The sequence below is a fragment of the Schistocerca cancellata genome, chromosome 2, assembly GCF_023864275.1.
Source record: "Schistocerca cancellata isolate TAMUIC-IGC-003103 chromosome 2, iqSchCanc2.1, whole genome shotgun sequence".
NCBI classification, from domain to species: Eukaryota; Metazoa; Arthropoda; class Insecta; order Orthoptera; family Acrididae; genus Schistocerca; species Schistocerca cancellata.
In genome coordinates, this window is record NC_064627.1 from 758050773 (window position 1) to 758072031 (window position 21259).

Consider the following 21259-nt stretch of genomic DNA (forward strand, 5'->3'; position numbering starts at 1 on the left):
AACGGTTTTCCAGCAGCTTGACCCAAAGTCTCCAACTGTTTCCAAAGTCTTCCAAAGATTTCTTCTTGGATGCTGCAATTATCTGTTTGGCTTTGTTTCTTTCTTCAGCATAACTTTCTCTGTCTACCTGAGTTCTAGTATGTAGTCATTTTTGATACACCTTCTTTTTCCTTTTACAGGCTGCCTTGACTGTGTCATTCTACCAAGCTGTTTGCTTCATACTACTTTTACACACTTCTGTTCCAAGACATTCTTTAGCCACTTCTACAACTGTGTCCCTGTAACTGGTCCATTCCTTTTCCAATGACTAATTGACTACATTCAGCTAACTGATACCTTTCTGAGATCACTGTTATGTACTTGTGCCTGATTTCCTTATCCTGAAGTTTCTCCACTTTTATCCACCTACATATGGATCTGACCTCCTGCACCTTCGACCTCACAATACCAATTTCACTGCAGATTAAATAGTGATCAGTGTCTTCAAAGAATCCCCTGAATACACGTGTGTCCCTAACAGCCTTCCTGAATTCCTGATCTGTTATTATATAGTCAATGACAGATCTGGTTCCCCTGCCTTCCCAAGTATACCGGTGAATGTTCTTATGTTTAAAAATGGAGTCTGTGATTACTAAGCCCATACTGGCACAGAAATCCAAAAGTTGTTTCTTGTTCCTGTTGACCTCCATATCCTCTCCAAATTTGCCCATAACCTTTTCATATCCTTCTGTTCGATTTCCAATCCTGGCATTAAAATCACCCATGAGCAGAACACTGTCCTTGTCCTTTACTCTAACAACTACATCACTGAGTGTGTCATAAAAACTATCCATCTTATCTTGATCTGTCCCTTCACAATGCGAATATGCTGACACAATCCTAATTTTCTTGCTAGACACTGTCAATCTATCCACATCAGTCGTTCGTTTACATACCTTATTGCAACTACACTGGGTTTCATTTCTTTCCTGATGTAAAGCCCTACACCTCATTGTGCTATTCCTGCTTTGACTCCTGACAGGTAATAATTCGGGCAATAAAATAAAATGAATACGGAATGTTGTTAGAAGGGAGACAGGAAAAGTAACCACTGGTGTAGGTAGTACTACTATTAAGAAGAATGAGACCATCTTAACCAACAGTGCACAACAGCTGATGTATTTCACAAAAATTTCTTAAGTGTAGATGAAAATATTGGCGAGAATAGTTCGAAAGAAAAAGACAAGCAGTATATGTAATACTCAATTTTGAGAAATCTTAGTCAGATTAATTTTCATCTAACAATCTCTTGTAAAATAAGGAAAATCATTAGATCTTTGAGAAATAAATGTTCTGTTGGAGCAGATGACAAGATATTATAATTACGTGGAGCAGTTACAGCTGATGTTCTAAGTCATATATGTAATCCATCACTAACTCAAGGTATTTTCCCAGACACGTTAAAATATGCCATTGTCAAGCATTTCTACAGAAAAGCAACACCACAGATGTCAATAACCATCAGTCAGTTTCCTTACTTACAGCATTTTCAAAAATCGTCTTGATTACTCAAGAATGGGTAGCCACCTCAACAGTAATGGGATACTTAGCAAATCACAGTTCGGATTTCAAAAATGCTGTCCCACTGAGACAACAATAAACAGTTTCACTGCCCACATAATAGAGTCCTTTAATAGTAAAATGTAACCAATCAGAATTTTCTGTGACTCATCCAAAGCCGTGCGAACCATGACATTATGTTACAGAAAATACAATTCTATGGTATAAATGGAACAGCATATGAGTGGTTTGAGTCATATCTACAAAACAGGAAGCAAAAAGTTTCTGTATATGTTTTAAGTGATTTATGGAAGTTTGCCACTTCACCTGAAGGTGAAATTACATTAGGTTGTTCAATTACGGGTCCCCTTCTGTTCTTGATATATGTGAATGACCTCCCTTCTTATCTGAAACAAGAAGCTAAACTGACACTGTTTGCTGATGATACAAGTATCATTATTAATCCTGTAAAAGAAACTCCAGTACAAAATGTTACAATTAATGTCTTTGGAAAAGTTATTAATTGGTTTTCTGGGAATGGGCTTGCTCTGAACTTATAAAAAACACAGTACATCCAATTTTCTGCTGTGAGGAGTACAGTTCCTTCAATAAATATAGGAAAGCAGAAGTCAATAGCCAGGGTAGAGCATACTAAGTTTTTGGGTGTACATATAGAAGAGAATCTTAATTGGAAAATTCATATTTTGGATCTCCTAAAGTGACTAGGTTCAGCAACTTTTGCCATCAGAATAATTGCCAATTTTGAGGCTACAGAAATTAGTAAACTAACATACTTTCAGTTTCTAATGTCACATGGAATAATATTTTGAGGTAACTAAGCACTTAGGCAAAAAGTATACGCTGCTCGATAGAAAGTGGTCAGAATAACGTGGGGGGCTCATGGTCGCACATCATGTAGGCATCTGTTTAAAAGGTTAGGAATTCTTACAACAGCCTCACAGTACATTTACTCAGAAATGAAATTTGTTCTCCACAATATGGACCAGTTTAAAAACAATAGTGACATTCATAATTATAATACCAGAAGAAAGAAAGATTTACTCTATCCTCTACTTAACCTGTCTTTGGTGCAGAAAGGGGTAAAATATGCTGCTGTAAAACTTTTTGATAAATTACTAGAGGAAATAAAATGTCTGGCAAACAGCAGTAATAGTTTCAACAATAAATTGAAATCATATCTCCTTGACAACTCCTTCTATACCACAGATGAATTCTTGAATAGGAATAAATAAATCTATAGATATAACATATGCATTTTGTGCCATTTAAGGAAATGGGGTAGGTAATAAAAAATGCAATAACAACTTGAGTCATGTGTGCATTTCTTATGCACTCGACATGTTCCATATCATAACAGTTACCATGAAATTGATCATGGAACACGTAAGTAACTAATCACACTGGAGAGACAGAGCAACCTATTAGCAGACACCTAACACAACAGAGGAGGTGCAGTGAGCTTGGACACTAAATTAAATCAGTGGTGGCAGAACATCATAATGAGTGTAGTAAAACTATATTATTTTAGGGAGTTCTCCTACTAGTTAGGCAGGCATTTACCTTGAACAAGAACAGACAAAGAGGCATTGAGGCTATGAAGCAGCACCTTGTTGACAATGGGTATATGGGTACTTAGCTGCTACAGTCGCCTGTGTTTGAGTCAGAAGTACTTGTATGACTGTAGCATATGGTGTGGTAGTAATCACACTGATTATAGGCAGAGAACAAACTGTGTTGCCTCCACCAGTACTGAGCTCTATGACTGCAGCACTTAATCATTGCACTGACTTGATATCTATTTAACTCCAGTAAGCTGGAATTAAAATAAAACACTACTGTCTGCAGCCAGACTACTCAAGTCATTCAAACGTCGAGTTTAAATGATATTCTTGACAAAGTGACACTGAGATCAGGACAAAATAACACTATGAGATCTGGAATGTGGCTATCGGCCAGTAGTAAAGACACCACTTTAATAAAAGCCACTCTTAACAATAGTCAAAATATTGGTCTTTAGAACATGACAACACAGTCATATACCAAGAAATTTTTCACTGAAGATGATTAAATGAGCTAAGTCATAACCAAAAAAGTAACTCTGCAATCCTAACAACAAATTTTCCAGTAATCAAGCCAGTCTGAACAGGCCCCTTCCTTTTTTAAAGAGATGGCTGCTTCTGGCTTTGGTGACTCATTTTAATGCAAATAATATAAGCACTATATGTTACAATCGATTTTTGCCAAGCATACTGAATGGTCTAAGTAGATGACAGCTAAGTATTAGACTAATGAGAATTCTTTGTACAATATTGGTGAATATAGTGACCACAAATATTAGCAGGTACTCCGTTAAAAATGTGCTGTGGACAGGAGCACGTATCATTTGAAGCTTTGTACTTTTATTATGTCTTGGCTTCAGCAGCCAGAGACAGTGGTCATGTGTGTGAGAGTTGTGTTTCAAAAGAAGGCATTTTGGCCAAAACTTTACTTGTTTACCAGTCTTTCTGTACTTTTCTGTGACTCAACATTTCCACTATATGGTGAGTAGCAATTTATCCTTTTCATAACATTGTCCTTATTATGTCTTGTATACTGTATTATTCAGTGCCTTTTAACTGTACAACTGTCAACATTTTTGTAAGTATGCATTAGTTCTACACTATCACTTCTGATATTAACTTGAACATTTATCATTCCTAAATGGAAATACTTTCTTGTTTTTCTACAACTGAAGCAGCTACTTAAAGAGAGTAGCATGAGGCATATACAGTATCTGGTGACTGATGGCCAATTATGTAATTCAGTGTTAAAGGGTCTTTCCAACCATTTATGTGCAATATGTTACATTTATTTAGTTTGTGACATCAACTGCAAGCCCTTGCATCCAGTGTCAATCCACTGCGTTTGTCATTACATATGACTTTCCTGTCCTCTAGAGCATCATTTTTGAACAGCCCCCTGAAGCTTCCAATTTTATCCATCATATCCTTTATTTAAACTATGAACAGTAATGACCCTATAACACTTCCTTGAGGGATACTTTAAATTAATTTCGCATATGCTGAAGTACTCCATTATGAATAACATATTATCTTCTACCTGCTAGGAAATGCAGAATCCAACCACAAAGCTGGTCTGTTAATCTGCAAGCTCATATTTTGATCACTAGGAAATAATGTGAAATTATGTGGAATGTCCTGAAGTTAGGGACCATAGCGTCAATCTAGACACCTTCTATATTTAATGGCCAGAGTGAGCTGAGCATCATAAGATAGCTGTTTGCACAAACCAAATTTATTCCAACAGAAGCGATTTTAGTCACCAAAGAAGCTGTAATAGAGCATAGTGCATGTTCCATAGTTCTGATATCACACTGACCATGTTCATTACCATTACGTAAGTTATGTAGTTAAGTCAATAGACTAACAGAAGGGATGATAGTGAAAGATATCCTCAATGTGTGCTCAGATATTTAATTTGAAATTATTTGGTGCAAACTGCAATGTTATCAGATCTTTGGATTGGCAGCTATTTAAATTTTAATTGAGCACTGGCATCAGAATTTGCCGAGGCACACACAGGCCGAGCATGACTATTATAGCGTGGAAGACCAAAAACAGCCACATAACAAAGAGGAAGCCGCCTGATAGAATTTTGCACAGAGCACAACTTAATCATAGCTAACACTTGGTTTAAGAATCATGATAGAAGGTTGTATACATGGAAGAACCCTGGAGATACTAAACGGTATCAGATAGATTATATAATGGTAAGACAGAGATTTAGGAAACAGGTTTTAAATTGTAAGACATTTCCAGGGGCAGATGTGGACTCTGACCACAATCTATTGGTTATGACCTGTAGATTAAAACTGAAGAAACTGCAAAAAGGTGGGAATTTAAGGAGATGGGACCTGGATAAACTGAAAGAACCAGAGGTTGTACAGAGTTTCAGGGAGAGCATTAGGGAACAATTGACAGGAATGGGGGAAAGAAATACAGTAGAAGAAGAATGGGTAGCTTTGAGGGATGAAGTAGTGAAGGCAGCAGAGGATCAAGTAGGTAAAAAGACGAGGGCTAGTAGAAATCCTTGGGTAACAGAAGAAATATTGAATTTAATTGATGAAAGGAGAAAATATAAAAATGCAGTAAATGAAGCAGGCAAAAAAGAATACAAACGTCTCAAAAATGAGATCGACAGGAAGTGCAAAATGGCTAAGCAGGGATGGCTAGAGGACAAATGTAAGGATGTAGACGCTTATCTCACTAGGGGTAAGATAGATACTGCCTACAGGAAAATTAAAGAGACCTTTGGAGATAAGAGAAACACTTGTATGAACATCAAGAGCTCAGATGGAAACCCAGTTCTAAGCAAAGAAGGAAAAGCAGAAAGGTGGAAGGAGTATATAGAGGGTCTATACAAGGGCGATGCACTTGAGGACAATATTATGGAAATGGAAGAGGATGTAGATGAAGGTGAAATGGGAGATACGATACTGCGTGAAGAGTTTGACAGAGCTCTGAAAGACCTGAGTCGAAATAAGGCCCCCGGAGTAGACAACATTACATTGGAACTACTGACGGCCTTGGGAGAGCCAGTCCTGACAAAACTCTACCATCTGGTGAGCAAAATGTATGAAATGTATGAACAGACTTCAAGAAGAATATAATAATTCCAATCCCAAAGAAAGCAGGTGTTGACAGATGTGAAAATTATCGAACAATCAGCTTAATAAGCCACAGCTGCAAAGTACTAACACGAATTCTTTACAGACGAATGGAAAAACTAGTAGAAGCCGACCTCGGGGAAGATCAGTTTGGATTCCGTAGAAATACTGGAACACGTGAGGCAATACTGACCTTACGACTTATCTTAGAAGAAAGATTAAGGAAAGGCAAACCTACGTTTCTAGCATTTGTAGACTTAGAGAAAGCTTTTGACAATGTTGACTGGAATACTCTCTTTCAAATTCTAAAGGTGGCAAGGGTAAAATACAGGGAGCGCAAGGCTATATACAATTTGTACAGAAACCAGATGGCAGTTATAAGAGTCATTCTACATCTACATTCTACATTCTACATTTATACTCCGCAAGCCACCCAACGGTGTGTGGCGGAGGGCACTTTACGTGCCACTGTCATTATCTCCCTTTCCTGTTCCAGTCGCGTATGGTTCGCGGGAAGAACGACTGTCTGAAAGCCTCTGTGCGCGCTCTAATCTCTCTAATTTTACATTCGTGATCTCCTCGGGAGGTATAAGTAGGGGGAAGCAATATATTCGATACCTCATCCAGAAACGCACCCTCTCGAAACCTGGCGAGCAAGCTACACCGCGATGCAGAGCGCCTCTCTTGCAGAGTCTGCCACTTGAGTTTGTTAAACATCTCCGTAACGCTATCACGGTTACCAAATAACCCTGTGACGAAACGCGCCGCTCTTCTTTGGATCTTCTCTATCTCCTCCGTCAACCCGATCTGGTACGGATCCCACACTGATGAGCAATACTCAAGTATAGGTCGAACGAGTGTTTTGTAAGCCACCTCCTTTGTTGATGGACTACATTTTCTAAGGACTCTCCCAATGAATCTCAACCTGGTACCCGCCTTACCAACAATTAATTTTATATGATCATTCCACTTCAAATCGTTCCGCACGCATACTCCCAGATATTTTACAGAAGTAACTGCTACCAGTGTTTGTTCCGCTATCATATAATCATACAATAAAGGATCCTTCTTTCTATGTATTCGCAATACATTACATTTGTCTATGTTAAGGGTCAGTTGCCACTCCCTGCACCAAGTGCCTATCCGCTGCAGATCTTCCTGCATTTCGCTACAATTTTCTAATGCTGCAACTTCTCTGTATACTACAGCATCATCCGCGAAAAGCCGCATGGAACTTCCGACACTATCTACTAGGTCATTTATATATATTGTGAAAAGCAATGGTCCCATAACACTCCCCTGTGGCACGCCAGAGGTTACTTTAACGTCTGTAGATGTCTCTCCATTGAGAACAACATGCTGTGTTCTGTTTGCTAAAAACTCTTCAATCCAGCCACACAGCTGGTCTGATATTCCGTAGGCTCTTACTTTGTTTATCAGGCGACAGTGCGGAACTGTATCGAACGCCTTCCGGAAGTCAAGGAAAATGGCATCTACCTGGGAGCCTGTATCTAATATTTTCTGGGTCTCATGAACAAATAAAGCGAGTTGGGTTTCACACGATCGCTGTTTCCGGAATCCATGTTGATTCCTACATAGTAGATTCTGAGTTTCCAAAAACGACATGATACTCGAGCAAAGGACATGTTCTAAAATTCTACAACAGATCGACGTCAGAGAGATAGGTCTATAGTTTTGCGCATCTGCTCGACGACCCTTCTTGAAGACTGGGACTACCTGTGCTCTTTTCCAATCATTTGGAAACTTCCGTTCCTCTAGAGACTTGCGGTACACGGCTGTTAGAAGGGGGGCAAGTTCTTTCGCGTACTCTGTGTAGAATCGAATTGGTATCCCGTCAGGTCCAGTGGACTTTCCTCTGTTGAGTGATTCCAGTTGCTTTTCTATTCCTTGGACACTTATTTCAATGTCAGCCATTTTTTCGTTGGTGCGAGGATTTAGAGAAGGAACTGCAGTGCGGTCTTCCTCTGTGAAACAGCTTTGGAAAAAGGTGTTTAGTATTTCAGCTTTACGCTTGTCATCCTCTGTTTCAATGCCATCATCATCCCGGAGTGTCTGGACATGATGTTTCGAGCCACTTACTGATTTAACGTAAGACCATAACTTCCTAGGATTTTCTGTCAAGTCGGTACCTAGTATTTTACTTTCGAATTCACTGAACGCTTCACGCATAGCCCTCCTTACGCTAACTTTGACATCGTTTAGCTTCTGTTTGTCTGAGAGGTTTTGGCTGCGTTTAAACTTGGAGTGAAGCTCTCTTTGCTTTCGCAGTAGTTTCCTAACTTTGTTGTTGTACCACGGTGGGTTTTTCCCGTCCCTCACAGTTTTGCTCGGCACGTACCTGTCTAAAACGCATTTTACGATTGCCTTGAACTTTTTCCATAAACACTCAACATTGTCAGTGTCTGAACAGAAATTTTCGTTTTGATCTGTTAGGTAGTCTGAAATCTGCCTTCTATTACTCTTGCTAAACAGATAAACCTTCCTCCCTTTTTTTATATTCCTATTAACTTCCATATTCAGGGATGCTGCAACGGCCTTATGATCACTGATTCCCTGTTCTGCTCTTACAGAGTCGAAAAGTTCGGGTCTGTTTGTTATCAGTAGGTCCAAGATGTTATCTCCACGAGTCGGTTCTCTGTTTAATTGCTCGAGGTAATTTTCGGATAGTGCACTCAGTATAATGTCACTCGATGCTCTGTCCCTACCACCCGTCCTAAACATCTGAGTGTCCCAGTCTATATCTGGTAAATTGAAATCTCCACCTAAGACCATAACATGCTGAGAAAATTTATGTGAAATGTATTCCAAATTTTCTCTCAGTTGTTCTGCCACTAATGCTGCTGAGTCGGGGGGTCGGTAAAAGGAGCCAATCATTAACCTAGCTCGGTTGTTGAGTGTAACCTCCACCCATAATAATTCACAGGAACTATCCACTTCTACTTCACTACAGGATAAACTACTACTAACAGCGACGAACACTCCACCACCGGTTGCATGCAATCTATCCTTTCTAAACACCGTCTGTGCCTTTGTAAAAATTTCGGCAGAATTTATCTCTGGCTTCAGCCAGCTTTCTGTACCTATAACGATTTCAGCTTCGGTGCTTTCTATCAGCGCTTGAAGTTCCGGTACTTTACCAACGCAGCTTCGACAGTTTACAATTACAATACCGATTGCTGCTTGGTCCCCGCATGTCCTGACTTTGCCCCGCACCCGTTGAGGCTGTTGCCCTTTCTGCACTTGCCCGAGGCCATCTAACCTAAAAAACCGCCCAGCCCACGCCACACAACCCCTGCTACCCGTGTAGCCGCTTGTTGCGTGTAGTGGACTCCTGACCTATCCAGCGGAACCCGAAACCCCACCACCCTATGGCGCAAGTCGAGGAATCTGCAGCCCACATTGTCGCAGAACCGTCTCAGCCTCTGATTCAGACCCTCCACTCGGCTCTGTACCAAAGGTCCGCAGTCAGTCCTGTCGACGATGCTGCAGATGGTGAGCTCTGCTTTCATCCCGCTAGCGAGACTGGCAGTCTTCACCAAATCAGATAGCCGCCGGAAGCCAGAGAGGATTTCCTCCGATCCATAGCGACACACATCATTGGTGCCGACATGAGCGACCACCTGCAGATGGGTGCACCCTGTACCCTTCATGGCATCCGGAAGGACCCTTTCCACATCTGGAATGACTCCCCCCGGTATGCACACGGAGTGCACTTTGGTTTTCTTCCCCTCCCTTGCTGCCATATCCCTAAGGGGCCCCATTACGCGCCTCACATTGGAGCTCCCAACTACCAGTAAGCCCACCCTCTGCGACTGCCCGGATCTTGCAGACTGAGGGGCAACCTCTGGAACAGGACAAGCAGCCATGTCAGGCTGAAGATCAGTATCAGCCTGAGACAGAGCCTGAAACCGGTTCGTCAGACAAACTGGAGAGGCCTTCCGTTCAGCCCTCCGGAATGTCTTTCGCCCCCTGCCACACCTTGAGACGACCTCCCACTCTACCACAGGTGAGGGATCAGCCTCAATGCGGGCAGTATCCCGGGCAACCACAGTCGTAGTCCGATCGGGGGATGCGTGGGACGAGCTGGCCGTCCCCGACAAACCCCCATCCGGACCCCCACAGTGATGCCCATTGGCAACAGCCTCAAGCTGTGTGACCGAAGCCAACACTGCCTGAAGCTGGGAGCGAAGGGATGCCAACTCAGCCTGCATCCGAACACAGCAGTTGCAGTCCCTATCCATGCTAAAAACTTGTGCAAAGAATGTCTGAACTAATCTACAGAGAGCTCAAACAAAACGACACGAAATTGAAGCGGTTATTAAAATACAAGATTGCCTAGTAAATGCCGTAATGCTGCCACTTGTGCACTGCTGACACACTGCTCGGCGGCGGAAGGAGACTACGCGATTTAACACTATTCGAGTACTAAAACGTGATGCTACAACTCTCAAATACTATAATACGCCCGAAATTTATGTGGTAGAGCTAGGAGTATACGACTTGCTGCTGCAGCTGCTTATCCAACGGCGGCAGGGAGCACACTGACTGTGACCAACCGACACTGGCCGTTCAAAACGAAAACAGATGACAGACGACTACGCGAATTTACACTATTCAGGTACTAAAACGCGATGCTACAACTCTCAGATACTATAATACGCCCGAAATTTATGAATTAAACAATGCAAGTACCAAAAACACGCAAAGAAATTAAGAATTAAACTATGTAACAAATGAGTGAGCTAGGAGTATACGACTTGCTGCTGCAGCTGCTTATCCAACGGCGGCAGGGAGCACACTGACTGACCAACCGACACTGGCCGTTCAAAACGAAAACAGATGACAGACGACTACGCGAATTTACACTATTCAGGTACTAAAACGCGATGCTACAACTCTCAGATACTATAATACGCCCGAAATTTATGAATTAAACAATGCAAGTACCAAAAACACGCAAAGAAATTAAGAATTAAACTATGTAACAAATGAGTGAGCTAGGAGTATACGACTTGCTGCTGCAGCTGCTTATCCAACGGCGGCAGGGAGCACACTGACTGTGACCAACCGACACTGGCCGTTCAAAACGAAAACAGATGACAGACGACTACGCGAATTTACACTATTCAGGTACTAAAACGCGATGCTACAACTCTCAGATACTATAATACGCCCGAAATTTATGAATTAAACAATGCAAGTACCAAAAACACGCAAAGAAATTAAGAATTAAACTATGTAACAAATGAGTGAGCTAGGAGTATACGACTTGCTGCTGCAGCTGCTTATCCAACGGCGGCAGGGAGCACACTCGAGGCACAGTCGAGGGACATGAAAGGGAAGCAGTGGTTGGGAAGGGAGTAAGACAGGGTTGTAGCCTCTCCCTGATGTTATTCGATCTGTATATTGAGCAAGCAGTAAAGGAAACAAAAGAAAAATTCGGAGTAGGTATTAAAATCCATGGAGAAGAAATAAAAACTTTGAGGTTCGCCGATGACATTGTAATTCTGTCAGAGACAGCAAAGGACTTGGAAGAGCAGTTGAACGGAATGGATGGTGTCTTGAAGGGAGGATATAAGATTAACATCAACAAAAGCAAAACTAGGATAATGGAATGTAGTCTAATTAAGTCGGGTGATGCTGAGGGAATTAGATTAGGAAATGAGACACTTAAAGTAGTAAAGGAGTTTTGCTATTTGGGGAGCAAAATAACTGATGATGGTCGGAGTAGAGAGGATATAAAATGTAGACTGGCAATGGCAAGGAAAGCGTTTCTGAAGAAGAGAAATTTGTTAACATCGAGTATAGATTTAAGTGTCAGGAAGTCATTTCTGAAAGTATTTGTATGGAGTGTAGCCATGTATGGAAGTGAAACGTGGATGATAAATAGCTTAGACAAGAAGAGAATAGAAGCTTTTGAAATGTGGTGCTACAGAAGAATGCTGAAGATTAGATGGGTAGATCACATAACTAATGAGGAAGTATTGAATAGGATTGGGGAGAAGAGAAGTTTGTGGCACAACTTGACCAGAAGAAGGGATCGGTTGGTAGGACATGTTCTGAGGCATCAAGGGATCACCAATTTAGTATTGGAGGGCAGTGTGGAGGGTAAAAATCGTAGGGGGAGACCAAGAGATGAATATACTAAGCAGATTCAGAAGGATGTAGGTTGCAGTAGGTACTGGGAGATGAAGAAGCTTGCACAGGATAGAGTAGCATGGAGAGCTGCATCAAACCAGTCTCAGGACTGAAGACCACAACAACAACAACACAACATGCAAGTCACCCAGGCAGGCAGTAGAGCAACACATTGGCTGGGGTTTGGAGCTTAGTCACAGTTTGTAGGGCAGACACCTCTTAGTAACAAGCAGTTGGACCTATCTCAAGGCCTGAAGCCAGGGAGAGGGAAAATAGTCCACCCAGAAAAACATGTTTTTACAAATTTAGCAAGACTGTAAAATTATTTTAAGAAGGGTTATGAAAAGGTTGCCACCGGAGGAACCAATGTAGGTCAAGGTATTATCGTAATTGTAAATATTAGGAAGGTGACATGTCTGGTGCCACACCCAACAGAAATGTTATAAATGGAGGTTGTAGACAGTTGTGGAGGGCAGAACACTTGTGGTATTAGTGGAGGCAGGACCTGTGTCTGGTAGCAATTCCACCTCAGTGGCACTATAAGCTTTGTAAGGGTTCATTTTATGTTGAAAAAGTCTGAATATGAACAGTCATGTAGGCAGTGACTTAAATTGGTATTGTGACGGCATAATTTTGATTGTGACGATACCTACAGACTTGGATGTTGGTAGCTTAAATGAAGAAAATTTATGTTGCTTCATTACATAATCTGTCACCTCTCTGCTGGAAGGTTGGATGATGATTATTATCAGGTTGTGAAATTTGTCAGTTGTAAAATTGTCACTGATTATCTTCTTGTCACACTGTATGGGTTAATTTTATCGGCATGGAGAATATAGTGCATGTTTTCTCCAATCATCCTGGCATTTCATATTATAAATCCCACATATCACCAGCAGTATTATTTAAATTACTAAACCACTATCCCGGAACACTGTAACAGTTGCAGGTTGCCTACCCAACGGCTTTCAGGGGTAACAAAATTTTGATTTTAGTATTTCGTAATTATAAACTTAATTTAAAAAGTTAAAATTATGTCACAATCTCCTCATTAAGAGAAAAAATATTATGTTAAAAAGTTAACAATAAGACAATTATTACAGTTACTGAAGGCAAGCAAATACCTGGAGTTTATTCATCCAGTATTTGAGAATGGGAGCACTTTGTAACTTGCAACAAACTTTACACATAATTTCAAACCTTTACATAACTTTTTCTCACTGACACACCCCACAAAATGATGAAAAAAGTTTATCGCTTCCTACACTTTCACTGTCCATGCAATCAAACTTCAGCATCAAGCATTACATTTTACTTTACCATTTCTTTAACAGTGACTATCTGCAATACAGTTTGGAGCCAGTATTAATATATACCACTGAAGGTACCTGCAAATTTTATCACTGGAAAAAACATAGTTTAGGAGATATGATGTCATAAACATTCAGAGGCCTGAGAAACTAACTTCTACTTAAAATAGGGTGCAGTAAAAGTTCAACATCATGCATGACATTTTAATTTATTACTTCTTTACTACCAATTCTATTTGCAACACCCTTTGTATACAGAATCCATATATACCACCGAATGTACCTGAAAACTTTCATCACTGTATGACACACGGTGTTCAGGAGATATGATAACATAACACAAAGATGCACAAAAAACTAGCTTTTGCTTAAGACAGAGTGCTAATTACAGAAACTATCCTCATGCAGTGTTTGTCAATAAGAGCACTTAGTGACTTCTAACAAACTTTAAACATGAACTAAAACCTTTTCTAAACTTTTTCTTACTTGCTTGCTAACCGTGAAATATTTAATGCAAACTCATACATAAAGTAATCAGAAATTTAAAGCTGTTTTATGCATGTGAGTTTGATTCTTCAAAGAATAGGGGAGGTCTGCTGGTCATAATCTCAAATGGGAAATTCTAGTGAGTTTAATTTAAACATGTTTACTTTCTGTCAGAATTAACATCTACTGTAGAAACTGATGACTGGTGTGTGGTGGTAGTACCTTTGCATTTATCTTGTTACAAATGTACACCAAACTAATCAGAAGCACCATCAATGTAGTGAGTGTTTTCTAGAGTAGTTTGATATTTATTTCATCATGTACTAATTTATTCTTCAGGTGTGTTGTGTTATTGCAAAGATGGTGTGCAGTGTAAGAACTACTGCAGATTAGGTAAGGGCAGGTAGGAGTTAACAGGTTGAGAATGTGCAACTGGACTACGAATACACAGCACCAGTAAGGTCGGTCCCCCCCATCACTCGACCACTCATCGCTGTTATTCCTCACCTTACAGCTACAGGCAGTTAGTTCTAATGTATGTTCCAGGTGTGGTTTTTGTGCATCTTCCTCCTATCCATTTAAACCAATGTACAGATTCATAATAGCTAAATGAGATGTTTCTGAGGGGAGCAGTTCTTCTTCCATGGACGAATTATATTTAATAATTCAAGGAAGAGGGGAAATAATGTTACAAATTGGTGTACCATGTTGCTGTGAAATGATTTTGGATACTGCCATGTAATCAGTAAGTGTAATTAATTCCTAGAGAATTTTCAAAGGTAAGGTTTTTCACGATCAACACTGAGAAAGAACACATGGAATTTTGGCTCATACTTTTTAATGGCAGAAAAGGGAGAGTTAGGCCAATCTGTCCACGCCAACCAGTGGCAGATAATATCTCTGTTTGGTAGTAAACTTGTTAGCTGAGAGTCCAGCTGCAGACTACGGCCCAAGAGAGTCATGCTGGCAATGACGACTTGCAGTTCTGGAGATATGTGGCGGGAAGGCAGCCCACCTCAAGAGGATACTTAGCAGTAGAAGTTTTCAGTACTGATATGTGCTCTATGCAAGCACAGTACAGAGATGAAACTGTTGCAAAATCTTCTAGTTTTGTTTCAGTAGCTCAAGTTAAAAAGGAATCACCGGAACTCAAGCTGACTGATCCACTACCTATTGGTCTTGATGACACACATGTAATGACAGAATCAGTAGAGGAACAACTGCCTCCAGATGTCAGACCTGATGGATAAAGTGTTTTGCTATTTTCATTATCAAGATGTTACATAATACCAAGTCCAAGTTGCAAAAGGGTAATGGAAAGACAAATGCCAATATTGCTAAAGTAAATTCCAGTACAAAAACAGAAATTGGGAATGCGCAAACTCATTCGTCAAGAGAAATTTCAAAATTGAAATTGAGAGTAAAGCAGGACAGTGAAAAACAGTTTGCCTAATACAGGGTACAATTGGATGAGCAAGTAAATTCAAAGTTTATGTCCATTATTTCAAAGGCAAACTCTGAAGTCAGCACTGTGTGCAAAAGCTGTGAAACATCCAAAAGAATCTGAGCTACGAATTGCAATAAGGCCAGAAGCCAATGAAAGTGTCTACTGCATTTTCACTGAGCAGGGACAGCTAAAAAACTTGTATATGATGAGGCTGTGTGTAAGGAATCAACTAACATAACTCATACTACCATGCACTAATCAGTGTATTGGTTTTAATAATCATGTTACAGAAACAAACTACATTCTGGATGCTGTGCAAAAAGCATGCAGTTCATTTCAAAAGGAGTGACTAGCACATAATCATGGTGTAGATGAAAAATTGGTCAAAATTGTAAAAGAAATATTAAAGCTGTCTCCAAGTGTAGAACAGTAATCATCTCTTAAGTCAGTGGAAGTGGCATTTATTAGATGTTGCAAGTTTAATTATTTAAATCAGCAAGATAATGTGCACTCGAGAATGTTCATACAGGCATTTAGTGATATGCTGCTGGTATCTTGGTTGGCACAAGAGCAAATCTCATTGGTAGTGGGACATTAAAGCGCTGTTGAAGTTTGCTGGGCGAATGGCGAATGACACTGCAAATGACTGCAACAATTTAAATGAGTTTCATGAGAAATTCCTGGAGAAACATTGTTCATCCAAAATTTAAAGGGAGTTGTTACTTGATTTACGGAATGGAAATAGATACCAGTCAGATCATAGAACAACGAAAGAGTTCTCCAAGTACTGGCAGACACATTAAGTATAACTGGCGTGGGAATGCCTATAGAATTGTTTGCTATGGATCTGAGTGGATGTCGCCATTCTACATTTGTAGGCAGTGGATTGCAGTGCCACAAGACAATTATGAAAATTATGTTAGATTCTTAGAAAGAGTGCAAAAATTTATTTGGTCAAGATGGCAGAAATATGAACACACAGCCTTGGCAAGATGAGTGGTAGGCTAGTACGCCTTACACGTGGTCACGGTGGAGGGCAAAAGTCACGCAATGCACAACCTACTGGGAGCCATTCTGAAGGAGCGGAATATGGTAACATGACCTACTAAACTAAACAAAGTCTCAGCACAGAATCAGCCAGAGGTACTGAGGTATAAGGTCCCAGCATTTGGAGGAAACCTGGCAGTGAAAACCAATGGTTTGAGAAGAAAAGAAGTGCAGAATAGGGATGTCAAAGTTGACCTGGATGGCATGCGACAGCTGCAACTGTGGACAAACAGTCTGCTGGTTGTCTCAGTAAAGCAACTGTTAAAGCATCCTAGCAACCCTTGTCATATGGAGAACACAGTTGACTTTGGTGAGTGAGCAGGAGACATAAGCAGTGAAGAACTTGAGTGTTGTGTTATGTGACCTGGATGGCAGTAGTTCTATATACACTCTGATATTTTTTGTGAACTTTGACACATACAGCATTGCCATATTACATAACAAACATGACCATAATACTGTAGGAACAGATGGTGAGAGCAAATCATTTATTGGGCAAGTATGGGAAATCAGGGCTCCAAAACAGAATTTAGAAAAGAGTAAGATTGGGAATGCTTCTGAAGTACAGATCAGGAAACAGCAAGTATCTAAAGTAGAAAGGGATATTTCCTATATAGTACATTTGTATTCAATGGTGATTCTGAGTACGAACTGCACTTCAGGCCAGATAATAAGGATGCATCGCTTTTAGACACACAGGCTGAGTAACTGGTGTGAAGTGCTGCACATATGTGACCTATTGCTACACAACAATGTGCTTGAAGAGTTGCAATGTTTGCCTTTAGGGAGAGTTAAACCTGAAAATTCACTGCTTAAGTCAGATTTTAACAGAAAAGTGGTAACTGAAAATTTATTACAGCAGATGAGGAGATGTCAATTAAGGATGATATTTACTTTGTTGCAGAGATGGTTGTAGTAGGTAAAGTCCAAGTTACTCATAGACTGTAGTTCTGATATTTCAGCTTCTTCTTCTTTTTTTTGCAAGAATATTTTGAAACCTTGTCAAGCAAATGATCATGGTAATTACACCGATATTAATTGTCAAGATTTTTGGAGCAACAGAGAAGTTGTCAAAAGCAATATGGCATTAAGTCCTGCTGCCTGTGCAATTTCAGGGTGTTGAGTTCGAACACAACATTTCAGTCATTTGCAAATCAATGTCAATATGACTGTAGGTGTTGATTTTTTAAATATTTATTGTTGTTACATAGAGTACAATATGTGTCATCTGAAACTGCGGGTAGGAGAAGTGTCTAATGACGACTTTTGTGAAACAAAAAGAAAATTGCTGCTGGTAAACCTTTCGGGATGTGAGGTCGTAGTCCAAGACAAGACAAGATGACAATCGATAGTTAAGTTTTGTCTCTGAGAAGGATTATCTCTGCTCATCATGTGTTATCTTGACCACGCCCCCTTCCCTACAGTATTTATGTCTCTCTCGGACGTCCGACTGGTCAGTCAGTCAGCAAGACTCAGCAGAGGAGCATCTCTGAGTATGTCCAGTGCAGCCCTGTACAAAATGTCAGGAACAGAGTTTCTTGGACCATGACCTTACATCCCGAAATGTTTACCAGCAGCTGTGTCATCCGGATGTGAAAGCTTTCATTCTATGAAAAAGAAAATTTTTGGGTATCTCCGGAAATTTGTAGCATTAAAGGATTCAATGGTGAGTACAGAATAAGAAGGATTAATTTGTATGGGTTTACAAGTGAAAGAAAATCCAATAGAGTAATTGAGAGTCATCCTCTAGAGGAAGAACAAGGAAATTTGGGTCAAAGGTAGTACAAGATAGGCCAGCGAAGAAAGCGTTTTGATGGAAAAAGCTTAAGGAGCGCCATGATCTTTAGGAAGGTTCACAATTGAGTGACTGTGCTGCTTAGAACAATTTTTCTTTTACTTGGTCAATTCTCTTCATTCTTTCATTCTTTTTCTTATTGTTATTTATTCAAAGTGAAGTGGTATTTGAAGTAGTTTTTGACTGAGAATACACAGGAAGCCAAGTGAATTTGCAGAACAAATAGAGTGCTGGTAACAAGTTATGTGCCTATAAAAGGAAAAATAAACGAGATGCAAGAAATAAGACTGACTGACATAAAATGACAGCACAGGATCTTTTAGTGTGAATAAGATTAAAAACATACAGGTAATAAAGTGTATTAAAGCTTGTGTTTAGAACAAATACAGCAAAAAGTTGAAGTAACAGTTCAAATGGTATACATACTGCAACAAATAAGCTGCTAAAGTGAGAAAGAATCTGTAACAAACAACTGTATAAATGATGGACATTACTGTGTAAGACAAGGCAAAGAGACTAGGCAGCCATGAGCATTAAAAAGAGATATATAATAATGTGCAATATTAGAGATATAAGCAAAAAGATTCAGCAGCTATGAGCATGAGAATATGTGTATATTAGTTTTCGTTAGAAGTATGTAACCACTGTTCATGTTTTTGTGTAATTAAATGGTCTGAGCAAGTGCTAGAGTAATATTGGAAATGAAAAATGTACATAAATGTAAAGACAAAAAGATCATGGAGGGAAAAGTTAGAAAGTGGGATATTAAAATGCAGCATTCTAAAGACTTGGAAGTCGATGGTAAAATCAGTTTATGTTTATACCTGTAGTCATTTTTGAGTTAGTAGCTTGAAAGAGGAGGAAAAGATGTCAAAGTTTTTCATGATTTTGACAAACTGAACTGAAATGATATTGTGGCAATGTGGCAAGAGCAAGAAAAATGGGTCTAGGCTGCAGCAAACCATTCTCATGCAGATTGGCAACTGGTGGCATTAGGACATAATTTCACAGTCCAGTTCTGATGTTTATGAATGTAGCCCACAGCTCAGCAAGAGAGAAAGCTAATGCGTAGTTGCTGACATCATATTCAACAAGAGAAGAGACAATGTCATCCACCATTGCATTGAGCAAGATAACCGTCCCTTAAAGCATATCTTTTTGTGGGATCTCACTACCAGAAGAAGCATCACAAGTGGAGAGCTGACTGTCTCTAAATGACACCAACATCGCCACAGATTTGAAAATTAGCATTGTGAAGGAGTGTTATAAGTGTCAGGTGGTCATAAAGAGGGAGGTTAAAGATGGAAAGGACCAAAACGAGTAAATAATCTCAAGAAGTTGTGATGTAAATAATCTCAAGAAGTTGTGATGAAGCAAGCTGGGATCTTTTTACTTCCCCTCTTGTTTTGCCATCTGCCTCCTTAAATTCATTCTTGACTAATTATAATTAACATACGTGAGTGTAATCTACATTTTCATAAAACAGAAAGCTTGACCCTCAGTTTTAAAAGAATATAGCACCAGATCTAATTTTGTATTTAGTTTTATGTATGTAATTGATTTTATAATTTATTTTAACTATTCCTATCTTTTGTTATAGGGTGAAATTAGTAATTGTTTCGCAAATTAAATTCCGTTGTTAACTGACAAACAAATATAAATTCTTTACTCATTATAAACATTTGGAGGAACAAACACTACTATTCTTTAAGTATCTATTTGGCTCTATTCGAATATATGTCAGCAAAGCCAGCCCATAATTAATTCCAAAGAAATTACGAGGTTTGTAAAAAGTATTGTTTGTATAGCTACATCTGTTAATTTCATCACTTAAATAAATAATTCGGCTTAACACTTGTAGCAGAAGAAACTGTTAAAAAAGAAGGAATATTTCGATATATTCAGTTAATTGAATGAGTTTTGTTTTAATTGTAATTTCTGTAACTTAAACATCAAACAATGAATAGCTTCAGTACCTATTATTGTGATGATATATAAAGGCCTGATTTTTTGTCCCGAACAGTCAGTCTACAGCTGATTTTCAGACGAGGAACCTGTGTTGGTTGGCTCAACAACAAAGCATCAACTTAACTGTGAAATAAGTGTAACACAAATAGGCCGTGTTAAAACAATGACAGTGTCTGTTCAATACGTACCGTATTACTCTGCAAGAACTGTGTGGTTAGGTCTTTACTGATTATACATATTCAACAGTAAACTGTTGTAGCAGTATGCTGATGTTTGCCTGCAAACTATTAATACGGCTTATCAAAAAGTTAACCAATAGCAAACTGGCCATATAACTGTGTAATATGTGGGGGCTGTGAACAGTGGAAGTAAATAACTATGAAATGCAACTGTCGGTTACGTCATTTACAGTAGTCAGTGTTCAACTTTCACCCCCCATTTTTCAGCCAATATAACAATGCAGTACAACACCGAGGACTATCAATGAAGAAATAAAGCAGGCGAAAGTCACATATGGTGCCCTTGCAGGTGAGGAATATTGTATGTGGGCACAATAAAATAGGACTCGCGAACTTAGAACAGTGAACTCAAGAACGGTTTACAGTACAGTGATTTTAACGAAGGAAGTGCAACAGCCAATCAGTGCATGGGTTTCATGGCCACAGTATGACAGCAACCAATCAGTGAGTGGGTTCTATGGAACCAGCCATTGAGTACAGGAGCAGCCAATCAGCATGCAGGTGGATGCATCTGACCATGATAACCAACATGCATCACTGAGAAAATTACAACTTGTAGCAGACATTGAATCGAGACGAAAA

The 21259-nt window shown here is 39.6% G+C and overlaps 1 protein-coding gene across 1 annotated transcript in view; it reads right to left on the bottom strand.

The window, feature by feature from the left end:
• The window catches only part of LOC126162581 (uncharacterized), a 249666-nt gene that overhangs the window by 52905 nt on the left and 175502 nt on the right, over nt 1-21259 (bottom strand). The window lies entirely within an intron of this gene.